At 46.4% G+C, this 17,849-nt stretch overlaps 1 protein-coding gene across 5 annotated transcripts in view; it reads right to left on the bottom strand.

Moving 5' to 3' along the window:
• Dab1 (Dab, reelin signal transducer, homolog 1 (Drosophila)) overlaps positions 1 to 16,598 on the bottom strand; it is a 395,969-nt gene extending 379,371 nt beyond the window's left edge. For all 5 annotated transcript variants that reach the window (XM_013521740.1, XM_013521741.1, XM_013521743.1 and 2 more), the window contains exon 1: positions 16,469 to 16,598. The gene's annotated coding sequence lies outside the window, so the exon portion shown is untranslated. The remainder of the gene's footprint in view (positions 1 to 16,468) is intronic.
• Between the last annotated feature and the right edge of the window lie 1,251 nt (positions 16,599 to 17,849).

The raw sequence follows: 17,849 nt of genomic DNA, 5'->3' as shown, positions 1-17,849 counted from the left end.
AGAAAGATAGGTGGGTTTCCCCCATTTTATACTTGCTAGTGCTGTCCAATTTAATGAATAAGACACATTTTATTTTAAAAATTCTGAAAGACAGACATTCCACTTTCCTACAGCCACAACATGGTTAAAAGGAGGCTGCTGTGTGCCATGGATCCTTGTTTAAAACGGGTTAATTATGAGCAGTAGGAGCTTTCATATTCTGCTGCAGCCTCTGTTCAAATCTAATTTCTCAAAGTATATTGCTAGACGCTAATGAAAACCTGAAGAGACACACGCATTCAGGAGATGGATAGCCAATGAATTTTCTGTTGTTTTTATACTGAACAACTTTTTTATATCCTAACATTTTTATGCCAGCTATGAAAAAGATAAATAAATATTTATGACATTCACTCAATTCCACAGTAACTACTAAGTTGCTCGTGTTCTCGCTGTGGATTGAAATGTGTGTATTTCGGGGGCTGGGAGTCTCAACCCTAAATGAGAAAGCCAGGAGCACGGTCATTACAGACCCTAACCCTGCTTATCCAGTCCTTCCCAGGGGCTGCCCTCCATGGCTGCACATAACAGGCTTACTTAAGGCAGCTGTGGACTTAGACAGATAGCAACATCAGTGCTGCCCAGTACACCGCGAAGAACACACCAGGATTACCGTGAACACAGCTCTACCAAAGCTTTTACTATGTATCAGAAATGTGTGATCAAGAAGGTCAAACAAGGTGACTGAGGACATACAAACAAATGAGGACCAATTTTTGCCATTTAACTAACTTGCAGAAGCTTTGTTCTTTGCCATAACTGACCCAATTTATCCATGGTGTTCTGACCAAATATCCCTGATACACTGACTGGCACTTAGGGGAGATCCATGCAGTCGTAACATACTAGTTATAAAGAGCAGCAAGAAGGGGCTGGGGATTTAGCTCAGCGGCACAGTGCCTGCCTGGCAAGTTCGAGGTCGTGAGTTCAATTCTTGGTACCAGAAAACAAACAAACAAACAAACAAAAAAGAAACCCCCCCAAAAAAAGAAACAAACAAACAAACAAACAAAGAGCAGCAAGAATTCACGAGTGGTATGTGCATATGCTAAAATAAACACCCCACATGCTAGTTATCTTTACCCCACAAAATGTTTTCTGTTTGTTCTTTGTTTTAAATGATTTAATGCCAAAATTTAATGGGACACTTTATACAGAAAGCAAGATTTCTTGTTTTTCTTGAAAAAAACAAAGACCTGGCTACTTCAGTTCAGTGTTCCCTTAGGTGACTATTGGTTGGGCTCAAACAGTGGCTGACCCACCCTTGACCTAGCCTATCTTCTCCAGGAAGACCTGGTCCTCTGGGCACCTGAGGTTGCAGTCCTTACAATGGGAGACTGGTGAGATCATTAAAAACACAATTCACCACACACACACACACACACACACACGTGTTCACACGCACAGAACTTCCATGCACCTAAATAATCACAACTGTATTTCCTTTTAGACTGGTCTTGTTCCTGGACAACTGGAGAACTGGAAAGGCAATTTCAGCAACATCTACCCAGCCCCACTCTCATTGCTAAGACTAGGATTTGAGGGGCTATAATGCACTGGTCATGATTTTCCAGACCCGCTTCTCCTGCCACCCACCACTCCATGACCCACTTGCACGAAATTACGTCAAACCCCCATGTGATGGTGCTGGCCTCGACCTTTCTCCTTCTTCCCTGACCTTGAAGGCTGATTTCTCTGCAATGGACTCCATGCACCCTGAAGGCAACTACAGTTCCTGTAACACTGAACTTTTAAGCTTGGAGCCCAGCACAGCACCCAGAATGTATTTACTGCATGGAAGAATCAGCAGCAAATTCCAAGTAATCCTCAACATCTTTACATGTTATCCTTTCCTGACCCCACCCCTGTCTTATTTTCACCCAGTGAACACCTTTCCAGTTGTATTTAGCCACCGCCTTCTTGTCTGTTTGTCTGTGCTTTCCTAACTATTGCTGGATCTTGAGGAAGAAAGTCTGCCTTTGGCGGGTTTTTTTTGTTTGTTTGTTTGGGTTTTTTGCCACACTGAGGATTGAACTCAGGGCTCTGCACATGCTAGGCAAGTGCTCTAACACTATACGGAGCTATATTCCCCCAGCCCTTTTATTTTTGTTTTAATACAAGGTCTCACTAAGTTGCCCAGGCTACCCTCAAACTTGCAATGCCCCTGCCCCAGCTCCCAAGTAGTTGAGAACAACAGGTGTGTATCAACACATCCAGCTATATGACCATATCCATGGAGCTCACCAGTGTGCTCAGCACTCTTCAGCAGCTTAACAAATACCAAGTCAATGGGTGAAGCGATTTAATTAAATAGATGAGGTGATATTAGCTGATACAGAACACAGTCCTCTCCTACCAAGCTTTTCTTCTTATAATGGATACAGAAGTAGCCAGTATCTCCCATCACCATCACCAGCGTCCTCATCACCATCACCCTAGCACCACCCCCTCTATTCTAGAGACCCCATGCCTATAGCCCAAGTGCATGGAAGCCAGTGTCCAAGCACGTGATTTTCTGTTCTGTGGAGGAAGAAGAGGATCAGAATCCTGCATACCGTTACTCTCTCTCTTTCACCCATTTCTTTGTGCTCTCTTAAAGATAAAATGAAATAATCATTTAAGTGAAACACAAGACAAAGTCATCATCCTATCAGCACCCTGCAATGTCTCTAGATGACAGCAAGCTGAAGGATGTGCGCAGAATTCAATTCTAGCAGTGACACGCCGGATATCTTTACCTACAGAACATATTTCATGTCTCCTTCCTCTGGAGTTTCCTGTAAGTTATGGATTAATAAACTTTCTGTAAGAATGCAGCTTTATTAATCTTGCAAAATATTCAGAAAAAGAAAATATTTTCTTATTCCCATCCAAAGTGAATCATGGTTTACACAGTCCCATGTGTGCTGACAAGAAATAAAGTTGCTCTCCATGGCAAGTTGGAATGTTGCTTCCCCTCCCTAGTCACATTTGGAGTGAACAAAATATCAAACTACCTGCTAAGCTCTGAAGACAACAGATACCACCAGGATCACAGCAAACCATAACTTAGTTCCGGAAGAGGAAAAGAGAACATTAGCCACTCCTCCTCAGAATGAAGAAACAAAAGCACTGCCTGCAATCCCAGTTCTGGATGGCTAGGGCAGGAAGAATGAAAATTCAAGCCCAGCCAGGACAATTTAGCAATTCTAACCTTCTCTCAAAATGTGGGATGGGTTAGCTGGGGATATAGTTCAGGTGAAGGTCCTGGACTCAATCCTCAGGAACCGCCCCCCAAAATATGCCCTCCATCATTATTTAACTACAGAATTATCTTTGCATGTTGAAATATGTCTTTTCCAAGGGAAGAGCTGTGTGCCATGGTGCATGTATTTCACTTGTCAGAAGGTGGAAAGTGGGGAGAGAGGAACCACGACTGTGGTTTGCCAGGGTGTACCACTCATGGTTCTAACTGTGTTTCCTGTATTTTTTTATTTGCAAAATAACCTTATAAGAACTCACTGAAGCTCGCAGAGTAAAGGATTTGCCCGTGACCACAGAGCTAGTTATCAGCCAGGTCTTGGACAGACCGTATCCATGTAAGAATACTGCAGCCAGTGTGGCTTTACCTAGATATTCATCTGCTGTCTTCCTTCATTCCATCCAGATGCTAGAGTGTATGTAACCTAAGAATCGCACCCAAAAGGACCTTACCTGCAAAGAATAGAAGGCTCAGCTGCACTATGGATCCCTGGGTGACCTAGCCACAAGTATGCCCAGACTCAATCCACAGCAGTCTCCTCATCTGCAGGGTGGACAGCTACTCTACCAGGCCACAGGGCTTTCAGGACTCCAGAGGGGCTGACATGTGTACCACAAACACCACGCTAGAGCTACCAGTTACTGAACTACATTTCCATTCATTCTACCTCTGAAGTGCTGAAACACAGGCTCACCACCCCTCATCTAAATTTCCTGGCATCTGATGTGTTCAGAAGGTAGACTTTATTTCAGAAAGGCAACACATACTGTACATACACTTACCTTTTATTTGCCCTATGTCTACCAAAGTATGGTGTGACACCTTGCACTCAAACCCCTGACTACTTCTGGAATAAAACACACGGCCTTCACCCCAAGAAGGATCAATACAGATTCTAGGAAGCCTCATGCAGTAAGGGCCATGGCAGGTTTTTACCACTAAATGAATTACCAAAATTATTTTGAGTCTCAGGTTCTGCAATTGCAGAGAAAGGACTGTGTGGTCCTACTGCTGCCCCCGTACTCCCCAGGGTACCAGGCTCTAACAGAGCTCACTCAATGAGACAGTCAATCCATTCAGAGCAGAGACCTTTCAATTTGCTACCACAGGGAGGACAGGTGGGATGCAGTGGGAAGGCAGGAAAAAAGAAGACGAAGAAGCTGATCTAGAACTAAGTGTTTCATTTTGCTGCCTTCCCTGAATGCTGCAGTATTTTTAAACATTTCTGTAAGACAGGTACAGTTCCCTGACACATGACCTATCCCATCCAGTCCGTGTAAGTGTGTCTGTAACTACACAACACACCTGGCTGGGTTACATTCCCTAGAACATGTCACTGCTGGTACGTGACACTTGCCTGCACTTTCCCAGTATAGGAGCAAGCCCTTGGTCTGTTTCCTCTAGATCCGCGCCTGGCCCGTTGTCCTGCTCAATTGGTTGCTGCAGAAAGTAGATCCCAGCTTCATTTCTCAGGCTGCCTTGCCAAGACTCCCAGTTAGGTTCACCCAATGGGAAAGACTGGCAAAGACAGGAGGCTGGAGGAGAAATCGGCACACTTCCCTTCCTTTCTCTGTTTCAAGCAGCACCCCCTGAAGTGCCATCTCCTCCCTGGCTCCAGCCCATCCCTGTGGGCTGTGCACACTTACTGTACAGCCAGTGCTATGCTCTGGCAGCCCCAAACCATGGCCTTTCTCCAGTGTGGCCTGTCCTTCAGGAGCACCCCTCTGGGCTGTGATGCAACCACATCCTCCTAGTGCCTGCATATCTATAGGAGCTGGCTTCCTGATGGCCTCTGTCCTTGGCTTCTTTATCACACTTTTAGCTCTTCCAACACCTCTGTAGCTGGTTTCCCATGTTATCCTTCCCGCTAAGCTACCTGCTGTTGGTCTCTTGAATACTGATACAGTAGAGCTCACTGTCATGATGCAATTCTGCCTGGGAGTCGTGATACTTCAGAGATGACACAGAGGGGCACTTTTACCCTGGCATGTTCACTTGATCAGCACAATCTCTGTCCTTAGGCTATGGCTTTAAACCAGCTCCAGATAATCCAGCAAGTCAACAATTCCAACTATGACATACTTATGTTACTATGGGATTTAACAAGAACTAGAAATCTCTCTCTCAACTATTCCCCAAACACCTCCTCCTTTGCTGAAATAGTGCACATGAAAAAGAGAGGAAACAAACATGTTCTATTAACTGTAAACATCACACCTTCACCCTCTAGGTGAAGAAGATTTTGTGGTAGTCATTGCTGATTCCACACAACACATTTGAAACTAAGGAAAGAAGGAAATAAAGAGAAAGATAGAGGGGGCAGGACAGGGGAGAGCAGTGAGGACAGAACGGGAAGCAGAGGGACAAGCAGTGTTGAAGGATAGGAGCTAAAGATGTGTCTCAAAAAGTATTAAGTTTGTTTTCACATATTCAAAATAGCTTACTCCACAGAGAGTAGTAAGGACACTCTAATGCAAAGGCATGATGGGAGACTTTCAAAAATTAAAAACAGCACAAGTTTATGTCAAAAGTCAAGCATCAGAAACATGAAAGATAGTGTCCTTCAGGATTGCTTTATCTGTAGAGGAATTGAGATTAAGAAGCCTGGAAGACAACAACGAAGTCATAAAGAAGTGGGGTGTTTAACAGAGTCTGGGTCTCACAGGTAGAGGGAGGTATCAAGCTTAGATTGAGCCTACACTGTATGAGCTTTCTTTTCTCAGGAGGGCAGCGCTGGTCCAGTCTTTACATCCCTTTCCTCCCAGCCCCTCTTCCTCTCGGCCATGCTGATTTATGGCTACTCAAACAAACCCAGATTTCACTCTGTACAGAGACATCGGGGCCTTCGGTGTGTACAGAATATCTGGCCCCGCTCATAGGAACCTACAGATGGCAAACAGAAAATACACAGTATTATTGGACTCACCAAGTAGCCAACTGCTCTTTGCCGTAAGCTTGTTTTCTATGAGACAAACTCTTTCATATGAACTTCAACTCACACTGCCATGCTCACTCCTGAAGAAGGAATGGGACACGAACTCACAACAGGGTGTGACAGGAGGCAAAAAGCAGTCAGCACTTGACAAGGGAGAAGAGGAATTTAAAACACTATTAACATTGATGAACTAAGGAGTACTTTTTGGAGGAACTGCCATATCTGCCATAGGTCCTAAAACATAAATCCATTAGAATAGAGAGTAAAAAGTGATCGATTTGTGAAAAGATAAATAGCACAAAGGATACCAGAGAGAGAAAGAATGACTTGGCAGGTAATAATAATCACCACAAGGGCTATTGCTCCCAATATCCCCTTCTTTACATACATGTGTTACAATTCTGTGGACACCATGTTCCCTGCAGCTTCCTGCCAGACTGTCAGTGGCCCTCAGGGGCCTGAGGTGGACAGCGCACTGGTCTGGATGCAAGGAGATCTGCATTTCTACCCCAGCTTGAACAGAGGAGTTGAACACCTGTTTTCATTATCCCGGACCTTGTACCTCATCTAAAGTGAGAATACCCGGTGATCTGATGTATGCCCCCAAAGTCAAGCTGGAAAACGGGGTGTCCCACCAGAATTGATCCCTAGGCAGGCCCTGCATCATCACTGTCTGCCTGAAATGCCGAAGCAGGCCCAGGAGCAAGACTCAGGACCTCAGCATCATACCAGGCAGGGTACCTGACCAGAAAGGAACTGCACCCTCCCATTCACCCCTTCACTCTCCACAGGATAGCACAGGTGTTTCTCAAACCTCTGTCATTGAACTGAAGTGCTGGCTGCTCTGCGGCCTGACCCTCTCAGCCTTCCGCTCACTCTGCATTGCTGCCCCAGGGACCAACATGATCTCTTAGAGCCTACACAGGCGGGCTGCAAGGGTGGGGACCGTGTCCACATGTGGGTTCTGTTCTGGGAAGCAAATGAGACACTGTACAGTACATGGTAAGCACTCACTGACTCAAAATAAAAAGGAGTATGGGATTAAAAACTAACAACTGGAAAATTTAACTTTTTAAAGATAGCATTTATAATAACACTAAGAAAACAATACAGCATTCTGTGTAAAAATAAATCTGAACAAAACAGTACAAACCCTTGTGGAGGAAACTATAAGCTGTACTGAAAGACATTAAATAAGAACTAAAGAAATGGAGAAAGTTACAATATTTATGGATAGAAAGACTCGATGTCATAATGATGTCATTCTCCCTAAATCAGTCTATAAATCAAATGTAATGCAAACCAAATCCTAAAAGTATTTTTCTCTAACCTTAAAAGATGATTACAAAATAGCTAGGAAAGACAAACGGCTAAGGAAAGCCAAGACAGCTTTGAAGAAGGACATTGTAGGAGGTTGTCCTGACAAACACAAAGGCTTATGATGAAGCTTAAATAATAAACTGGTATGGGCAAAAGAGTGGACAAAGCATATGCCTATGAGATGACTCTAAGTTCCAAAAAGTAGTTCTCCATATGAAAGAACATTAGAATAAATTCCTACCTCACACCACATCTACACACACATACACGCTCCACATGGATTACTGAATCTAAATGTGAATGGCAAAGACATAAAGCTTTCAGAAGATAATAAGCGAGAATATCTTCATGGCACCAGTTTGTTTTTTTTTAAGACTTTCTTAATCAAGACATAAAAAGTGCCAACCATTAAAGAAAAGATTGATAAATTCAACTACATTAAAATGAAGAAGTTAGCAGAAGGTTGGCAAGAATCCAACTTCTATGTGGTCTATAAATCCATTCAGCTTCAAAAAGGAATAAATTTCAGTAACCTTTTTTGCATTCATTTGGACTGTGTTCTAACAATACTTGCTATGTCTCAGATGCAGTGTATGGTTGGCCTGTCTCTGACTTGATCCACAATTGAATTAGCAGCACTTCTGGTTTAACCTGAGTATATGTGGATGGCTGTGACTCACGTTTAGAACTTTTGTGATTATGCATTTAGTGCTGCTCAGAATAATGTGACCACAGTTCAAAACAAGCACAATCATAAGCCACTGTCATAAAGCACAGGCACCACTCAGGAATCACCAGGGAGTAGCTGTACACAGCATCTCTCCCTTACCTTTGTGCTTTATGTTATATTTATGATCACTCACTTCACAAAGTTCACTCTTGTTGCTAACTGCTGGGATGTAACTACTCTTAAAACTACTAGGGGAAATCTTCCAGCAAAAATAAAGACAGAAAAATCCCGTAGATCCTCAGTGTGATCACTTTCTAGGCCCATGGGAAATGCTCATCTGTTATCTCCCATACAGCCATGATTCAGTACCAAAAGCCAACCCCCCAGTGAGCCTGTAAGTCCTCTTTCTCTCTCCTCTCATTCTTTCTAGCATACATTCTTTATCACTATTTTGCTATGTACATGTTGTGTGTACCACAGTAACACATGGGTATAGGAAGGATAATAAAAAGGAAAAATGTCACACCAATATGATTCATGCTTCAGATGGCATGAACTTTTTCAAGAGGATGTCCCTCACATACATCAAGAGGAACGCTCATGTCGGCAGGAGAATGCTAACTGCAACCCTCCACTGAGAATGCAGTAAGTTATTTCTTGAGGACTCCAAGGATAGGACCCTCATAAACCTACAAAGTATTTAGTGTCAAAGTACAGAGTAATTAATTAGCATTGTAACTTATAAATTTCCTTTTTTATTGAAACCACTTATATTTACAACTTCTCCTGTAATGGAAGTGGACAGCTCCACTGAGTCAACTATCTGAGGACAGATCTGGATAACTATTGATTAATTTGGATAATTATTCACAACTAATGATTCTAAAAGATGTCAATAAAACATTGAAACAACTTAAAATGGGTGATCATTATGCTTTACTCACAAATCCATACTACAAAGTAAAGAACTGAAACAAAAAAGTGTTCAAGTTCACTGACCACAAAATATTTCAATACTTTCTATGGAAAAAATTAATTTATTCCAATCTTTTCACCCACATTTACATAATAACCACATGAGATTACACACATTTAATTCAATTCAGCAGAAACTTACTGAGCAGGTACTACATTCCAGACACTACAATTAAAAGCAAATCTATGCATCTTTTCTTAAATGTCCTTTCTTTCAAGGCAATTATTGCATAAAATAATATTTCTTTTTATTATCTAGGTAGGAACTAACCAGAAACTGAACATTCAGTGGAATTCTGTGTATGTCTTCTGAAAAGCATTGTCTAAGGAATTACATGGAATGATGAGTATCAAATTTAGTATAATGATTCCATCTGGCAGAAGACAGATACAATCAGGAAGAAGTGACAAAGAGGCCTCCACTGTATCTGTAGTTCTATGGCATGAGCAGAGTGGTAGGTACAGAGTGTCCTATTTCATTTCAGAGTGTCCTCAATCTACCTCATAAAACACTGCAAGGTGCTTCTTGAAATCAGAGGTTTTAAGGTGCTATGGCTGGATCTCACTTGTTTTTCCACAGGGCACTGGGGCCAGTCCGGGCACTTCCACAGCTAGCTAAGGGGCGGGCTGTGTGGAAGGAGGGAAGTCTGTCCTGGGGGATTTTCTTGATGAGGAGCCCGAGGCAGGGACTTCCTCTCCCTTTCTTCCTGCTCTCCCTCCACAATGAGCAGCTCTGCTACCCCACGTACTCTCCACTCTCACACTCTGCCTCACCACAGGCCCAAAAACAACAGAAGCACATCACTGTGGGCTGAATCCTCTGAAACCATGGACCAAAACAAATCTTGCCTGCTTAAGTAACAAAGGCTCAACTATAATTTTTTTCACAGTGACACATCTTGACTAATACATAATGCAAATAAGTTTAGAAAATTCTCAGTTCAATGAGTTTTTAAATTTTTTTTTCTTTTTTTTATTTTGGTTTTTTCAGACAGGGTCTCGCTACGCAGTACAGACTGGCCTTGAACTCCCTATGTTGCCCACAATGGCCTCAAATTTACCACAATCCTCTTGACTCAGCCTTCTGAGTGCTGGAATTACAGGTGTGTTCCACCACACCCAGCTAAAGTAAGTTTCTTTATTGCAGAAAATCTCTGACCCTTTAACATGCCATGATTTACTAAGAGCAGTAAAGAATACAATTTATCACATTCCAAAAATTGCTGAGCATGGAACTCTTTCTCCCTGAGCATTCCTCCTTCTGAAATATAACTATCTTGGGGGACATGAATGTTCCCTGGAACTCAGTTTGGAAAACACTCTACATAAAACCCATTTCAACCACATGGTTGAAATGGTTCTGCATGCTGACCACACCCAAGTGTGCCGCTCTGGAGCCCAATAACAAACCTTCCTGTCTGAGCATCTTCCCCATGCTGTTCTTTCCTGATGAACTCACTTTAAGCTCTGTGAAACTCCTACTCAACCTTCAAGACCCAGCTGAAATACACAGTGTTCTATGCAGCCTTCCCTGTTTGGACGGCTTTCCAGAAGCTTCCTGGGCATTGAGGTATTTTCAGTGGCACAACTTATGCTGTAGCAATACTGGGACATGAGGCCAGGTCCCTGAAGGGGAAACTGCACCTCTGCGTCTTGGTACAGTTCACGATACCCAGCACAGAGCCAGACCAGGTGCACAATAGGTACTTAATAAGCATGAGTGGCCACAGTAGCTATGCCTACAGGCATGACCAGCATGTTTTTCCTTAATCTCCCAGACATCCCTGCATTAGTCCATTTTCTGTTGCCAACAGCACAATACCACAGGATGGGTATGTGTAATGAAGTTTATTTCAGCTCAGCGTTCCTGAGGCCCCAAGTTCAGGGGCAACATCCAGAGATCACCTTCTCCAGGGCAGAGCCCTGAGGCAGCACAAGGCATCACACAAGAGAAAGGAAGTACACGCATGTATCTCTTCAGGTCTCCTTCCCTCTTTTTGTAAAGCCATCAGGGTTTAATCCTGGGGCTTCCAAAGCTGGTGACAGTTTCTAATCCTGATCAGCTCCCCAAGGCCCAACCTTAAATGCCATATTCAGATTTCAGTTTTCAACGTCTCAAAATCCCATGATTCGAGATCCCATTTCAACACATGGAGGCCTGGGGGACACTCAAACTTGATTTTCGATTCTAAGATTAATAACAACAGACAGAAAGACTGATGGACACAGACTGGGATGGAAACAAGGAGAAACAGAGATAAGAGCAAAGAAGAAGATGACTCACCTGATGGATAGTCACCAACTGATCATGAACTAACTGAGCAACAGAGACTGGCCTGCAGAGACAAGCAGAACTCGGTACGCAGGCTGGACCACAGTGTGAGACTCACCGAGGTGATCAGCGCTGCCTACTTGAGCTCACTCTGCACTAGTTTCAGCCTTCTGAGGGCCCAACCCTCATTTTTATCCCCTAAGCTAAGCTGTCCATCTTCACATCCCTAAACTTCCATCACGTTAGCTATAAGCTTTCTATTCAGCAGAATTTTACTTCTATTTTCCTCTTTTTATGAGACTCCCCCACTGGCACTGTAGATTGGTTGTATGTCAGGTTCAAATAAAATAAAATAATAAAAGCAAGCTGGCAATTTATTTCCAATAGAATATGCTGCATATTTCATGAAACAGAAGCCAGAGGAGTTTTATGATTCCTGAACCAAAACCTTCCCCTATCAGGACTAAATGGAAGAACAATACAAAGAGAATGTCACAGAGAAAGAAACCTAAACCTTGGCTCTGCAACCTCGGGGAGATGTTCAGGTGATTAATTGGCATAATAGGCTGTCTGTTTTCTTTGTGTGTACACAAATTCAGACCCTGGCACGCATTTCATTGACAGAGTGCAGTGCAGGTTTGCAAGGACCTAAATCTGCATTTCCTACTGACACTCCTTAGTACACAATGTCTGGCTGGCTCATGCTCTTAGCCCGACAACACCTTCCCCGCCAAGCTGTATTTATATTTTCAAGCCACTTTTCTATCCTGGTATAGGCGACCACCTGGTCTCATGGGAGCAGCACTGGAAAGGGAGTCCAAGAATTCAGGGTTGCGGTGGGGCTGCTCAAATGTGAGCTATGCACCTCCCTAAGCCTGATTCGTTTTTCCAATCTGTAAATTGGGAAAGTTTACCATTCTACCTCTGGAATTCAATCCATCAAAGTCATTTTATTTTCCTTGAAATAATTGCTGGAAAAGACAATGACATGGAGATTTGAGCATGATGTGTACTACCCCAACTCCTTTGCACAAAGTGGCAATGTTCAAGAAAATATTTCCAATAAAAGAGAACAAAAGAAAATACTTTCCTGAAACCCTCAGCCCTCTCTTTTGCTCTCTAATCCCTGGTTAGAAAACAAACACAAAAAGAACAAATAACCCTTCCTATTACTATGGGGAACGACATTTATCTCAGTTGATGATAATATATTAATAGCAAAGGAACATTACATACCGCATGCTAGGTACTGCTCTAAGCACTTTGTATTAATTCTCATAAACTGAGCAACAATCCTATGAGGTAGGCATTGTCACTTTATTATATAGAAAATGAAAGGCAGAGAAGTTAGATGAGCTGGCTGTGACCACAGAGCTTGCCAGGCCCAGGGAGCTGAAGTCTGAAGCCCAGTGATCAAGTAGCCCAGGTCAAACTTCTTACCACCTGCTAGGCTGCCTTTTACCGTGAGAATTTCTGCTTACCTCAGCTAGTAACTGATCACAGTAATACCAGTTAACAGTCTGTGTATTACTAATTAATTGCATAATCAGTTATTTACAATTAGTTACCTAGTTAATAAATATTTCCACAGATGCATAGACAGATGTGAACTGAGACCAACCATTACCTGCTGGACACTGTCACAGAGTCCCGAGTATCCCACATGCCTGCCTACTATCAGCACCATGCCCTGTGAGCAATCAAGCATGGTGTGTTGTTAGCATATGATGTGGGAAACGTCTGTGGCTTGCTTCTATAGAAGTCTATTTCATTTTTCTCCCTTTTCAACATAGAGACAGCTAGGATCACCTCCTCCTTTAGAGGTGGCACACTGTGTGGTCGGGGGGACCCTGGAACCAGAATGGGTGGGTTTAAATCCTGGTTCCAGGTGTTATTTGCTAAGCAATATAAATACCCAACTGCCAAAACTCCCTGGGCTCCACATCCCTTATCAGTGGGAATGCAAATGTCTGCTTACTAGGGTTATTTAAAGATGAATGTGTCTAAAGTGATTAGAAGAGTACCTGACATTCAGTATTCCATATGTTTATTATTATTTTTATTAATATGAGAGGTGATTTGCCAAACATCACAAAGACAGTACTTGGATTTAGTCCTGGCCTTCAAATTCCAAATGTTATCCACTTTAACAGAATTCTTACCACTAAAAGTTAGCATTCTCTTGAAATCCTCCTATGTGCCCAAGCACTCAATGATCGGATTTTCACTATGAAATCACCAAAGGCCCACAGGTGATAGTAATTGTGCCTGTTTTGCAGGTGATGAGCCTGAGGTTGAGAAGTAATTTATCCTCACTTGCTTAACTAGTGAACACTCTGTAGCCGTGAGTTCTAAATAACACTTACAGTTCCTGACAACACCCTTTAATGTGTGCTATTTTTAAAGTGCCATCTAAAAGACCCAAACGTGATTTTCTTGCTTTGTTTGCTTTATTAGTTTGAGAGGAGGATTAAATCCCAGCAAAAACAAAATGTTTGACTTGAGTAAATTATCAAAATGAAATGCTGCCTCAAATAGATTCCTCATCTGCCCGTAGGATGGCTCCGAGCCTGGGAAATCCACCAAACGCAATTTTTAGATGGATACTATCCGGTACCAACCCAAACACCCACCCATCTCAGAAAAATTACTTTGGAGGGGAAAGGGGAGCAAAGAAGCATATTCTTCTCTGGCTCTGGGAGGAGGAAAAGAACAATAAGTGATACAATCCCCTCCCTTCTACCCTCACACAATGGTGCATCTTGCAAATGAGCCATCCTGGGAAACAGCTTGTGAGATAGCTTCATCAACAATAGGTAATTTTTATTCTGATTTTATTGTTGAATACAATGCACATGATTAAATGTTTCAGATATGCCTATTCAGACCTTAAGCAAACCATCAAAATAAGAACCCTACTACAAAATCATTCTCTGAATCTGTTTTAGGAAGGGACTTCATTGCCAAGTTGATGTCTAGAACTGCATCCCCGCTGGAGAGCGGCAGCGGGCCCAAGAAGAGGTAACCACGTTTGCACTTCCTACCTTGGCCTCTCTCCTTCATCCCCACAGATCCCGCCAGGGTTGCCAAATAGTGACAGGGCAGCCCTTTCAAATCACTGCATTTTGAACTTCCTAAACCTTTAAGAGGGCCTCTGTGTGTGGAAAAGAACAATAGCGCTTCAAAAGCCTTTTCTGCGAGTTCTTCAATACTCCATTTGAATGCTCGGGTTTCTTTCAATCAAGGACATCCGCAGACAATTTCTGATTGCTTAGAAGTTGACTTTTATACAGCTTTGATTAGGTCGCCCTTCTCAATGGGAAATCAGGAAAATCTCAGATCCCTTTCAGTTTGCAGAACTGTCACCCAGCCCAGTCAGGACCGAGCAAAGGAGCCGGGCAGGGGGGCGCGCTGGCACTCCACCAAACCTCTCCTCACTCCGGTAGCCTGTACCATTCAGGGTTCCTTCCAGGTCGCCCATTACCGAGATCATAAAAACAATGGGTGCTAATTCAGGGGGTGGGGATGCTTAGGGGTTTCCTGAATACCTGTAATTGGCACATAAATGTACAAACCTGAACCGGATAATTGGGGGTTCCAAATGCAAGCCACCTTTAATTGATATGATTACCAGAAAACAAATTAAGTATTGTGAAGCGTCAGCGGAACCCCCGCAAGGCCTGTTTTCAAAACCAACCACACCGCGAAGTGCGTCTCGCGGGCCAGCAGGACGTGAGCGGGAGAGGGCGCAGCGTGGGAGGGCGCTTCCCGGCCCGCGCCCGCGTAGGGGAGACGCCGCAGCTTCAGCCTCCGACTAGCCGCCCGGAACTCGAACGCTGCCTCCGGCCGCCAGAGCCCCAAGCAGGCGAGCCCGGCCCCCGCAAGCAAGCGCGCACCCAGCTCGGCGGCACGCCCGGGGCTCTCCACTCCGCCCCCGCGCGGCCCGCCCCGGTCCGGCCCGGCGGGCGGAAGCGCCCCCGCAGACCCCCGACAATGAGGACTTGTGTGACGCCGCGGGGGCTAGGGAGACTTCCCACGGAGCGGGGCGAACGCGGTCTGGGAGGCCGGGAGAGGCCACGGAGCGGCCCGTGGCGTCGGCCTCGTTGGGCAGCGGCTGTCCCTCGGCCCCATCGCCCCCGCCCGGCCCACCAGCGCTACCAAAAGAAAAAAAAAAGGTGAAAGAAAAAGTGCAAAGGAAAGACGCGCCCTCCCACCAGGGGTCACAATCCTGCTCCACCGGACGCGGCCGGGAAAGACACGTTTGGAAACGCACTTCGCACGCGTATCCAGAGCCCCTTCCCGGCGAGGTGACACGGCCCCTTCCTCGGATACTGACGCCAGTTCTCCCGGCGGAGGAGACCCCCGTTTCGGTCCCCTCAAGAAGCCAAACCACAGGGACTTAAAGTTTCCCCAGTAGGAAAAAAACCCATGAGCTCTGGGAAGCGGAGAATGCACTGGGGCGTCCCCTTTGCCCGGGGGGGGGGGTGCGGGGTGCTGCGGGCCCAAGGCTGGGGTGCGGAAGGGCCGAAGGAGGGCTGGGGTCCGAGGAGCGCGACAACGCCTCTGACGGTGTCCGCGAGGGTCTGGGGTCCCTGGGACGGATCGGCTCCTGGGGAGATCTCGGCAGGGGCGCAGCGCGGCCGGGGAGTGGGAAGCGGGTCTTGCCCCGGCCCCGCCAGCGAGGCGGGTAGGTGGTCTGGGGCGCACGGGGCAGTGTGGAGTGGACGGGGTAGGGAGCCCGGCCGCAGGCAGGAGGGGGGAGGGTCCCGGCGCTGAGCGGCTCTGGTAGGTGAGTGGGGAGAAGGGATCGCACGCGGTCAGAAGTAGGGAGAGGAGATGGGGAACCCATCGGGGAGAAGCAAAGGTCTCCCCTTTCCTCCCAGCAAGTGGGGGGGGGACCGAGCGGAAACTGCAGCAGTCGCCACCCGCAGCACCCCGAGCCCAACTCCTCAGAGACAGTCCCTAGCCCTCGCCGCCCCGGCGGGGGACTCTGCCCGCACCCCCGCCGCGCCTCACCTCGGCTCGCCCGGAGCATCCTCCGTGCCGCAGCCGCCCGGGAAGCGGCTCCCCATGCCCGGCGCGGAGGCTCTCAGGCGCGCTCCAGCCCGGGAAGCCCCGGCGAGCGTGGAGCTGGGCCCGTCCTCCCCGGGAGCCGGCCGCGTCACGCAGGGGGAGGAGACGCCGTGCAGACCCGCCTCCCTGCGCCCCGCCCGCCGCGGAGCCGCCACTCACCTGCCGCCGGCCTCCCGCTCCGTCCCGCGCGCCAGAGCTCAGCCGAGGCGCGGAGCGGAGAAGACGGCCGGGCGGCCGAGAGCGAGCGGGGGCGCAGACCCCTCACACTGCCCGCCCCGACGGAGCGGGGCGCGCGGAGACCAAGGAGGGAGACGGGGGCTGCGCAAAGGACCCAGTGTGTGCGCCGCCGTCGCCGGCTTCAGCCGCAGCCCGCCTGGCCTCCTGCATTTTCTCTGGGTTCCAAGGTCCCCGCCAAGCCCGAAGAGAAGGAGGCTGGAGGCGACCTCGCGAGCAGAGGCTCCGCCGGCACTTGTTGCCCCGGCGCGCGCGGTGCAGGAGGGGGCGCTCGCGCCCAGCGGCGGAGACCCGCGGATCCTCAGGGCTAAACTGAGGCTTGTGGGCAAAGCCCCCAGGGAAAGGGACAGGCTTGTGCCTTCGCTTGTTTATCCTCAGGAGTGAGCGGCATCTAGAGGGTAGGCAGCCCCCACCCGCCTCCTTGGCCCTCTCTTCAGTCCTTAGAAGGCTGGGAGTAACAATCCCTTGATGAAAAGCTAGACAGGTTCAGGCTCAGACCAGACCAGTCCAGTCCATGGCTCCCTGCTTTCCACCCTAGCTTACTGAGATCCCAGAAACACCAAATGAAGTGCACTCTTCCACTGAGACCAGGTTCTGCTTGTCAAAGCCTGGGGTGGCACCCCTATCTCCAGAGGCCAGGTGGAAGAGCTGGCGCTCTAATCAGGAGTTGTCCCAAGTAGAGGAAGGACGAAAAGGGCAATAGTTCTTTAAAAGTTTCTTTTATTCTTCTCAGGGGCTACTGTCCTGTCCTCCAGCTGTGTCCTAATAATGCTAATGTAGTGGACTTGGTTTTTGGTTTGGGTTTTTTTTTTTTTTTTCCTTCAGGGCTTCCGTTGTTCACCCATAAAAACTTAATGAAGCATTTAGGGTTATTACCTCCACAGTCAATGGGCTAAATATATTTAGCCTAATGCATTCCTTCTGAAACCAATAGGTCGGTGGCTGGTACATACAAAGTCATCCAGAGACCCTCCCTTTCTCCGCAAAATTCACGACCCATTAAACTTATTCCGTAATAACAGCTTCCGTACAAATGGAGGCCCTGCAAACTTGGCTGTCAGGCACCTCCTAAAAGATAGCAATTTACATA

Source organism: Chinchilla lanigera, unplaced genomic scaffold (genome assembly GCF_000276665.1).
Source record: "Chinchilla lanigera isolate Chin_1 unplaced genomic scaffold, ChiLan1.0 scaffold00063, whole genome shotgun sequence".
Classification (NCBI taxonomy): domain Eukaryota; kingdom Metazoa; phylum Chordata; class Mammalia; order Rodentia; family Chinchillidae; genus Chinchilla; species Chinchilla lanigera.
This window is presented reverse-complemented; position numbering and strand designations above follow the sequence as displayed.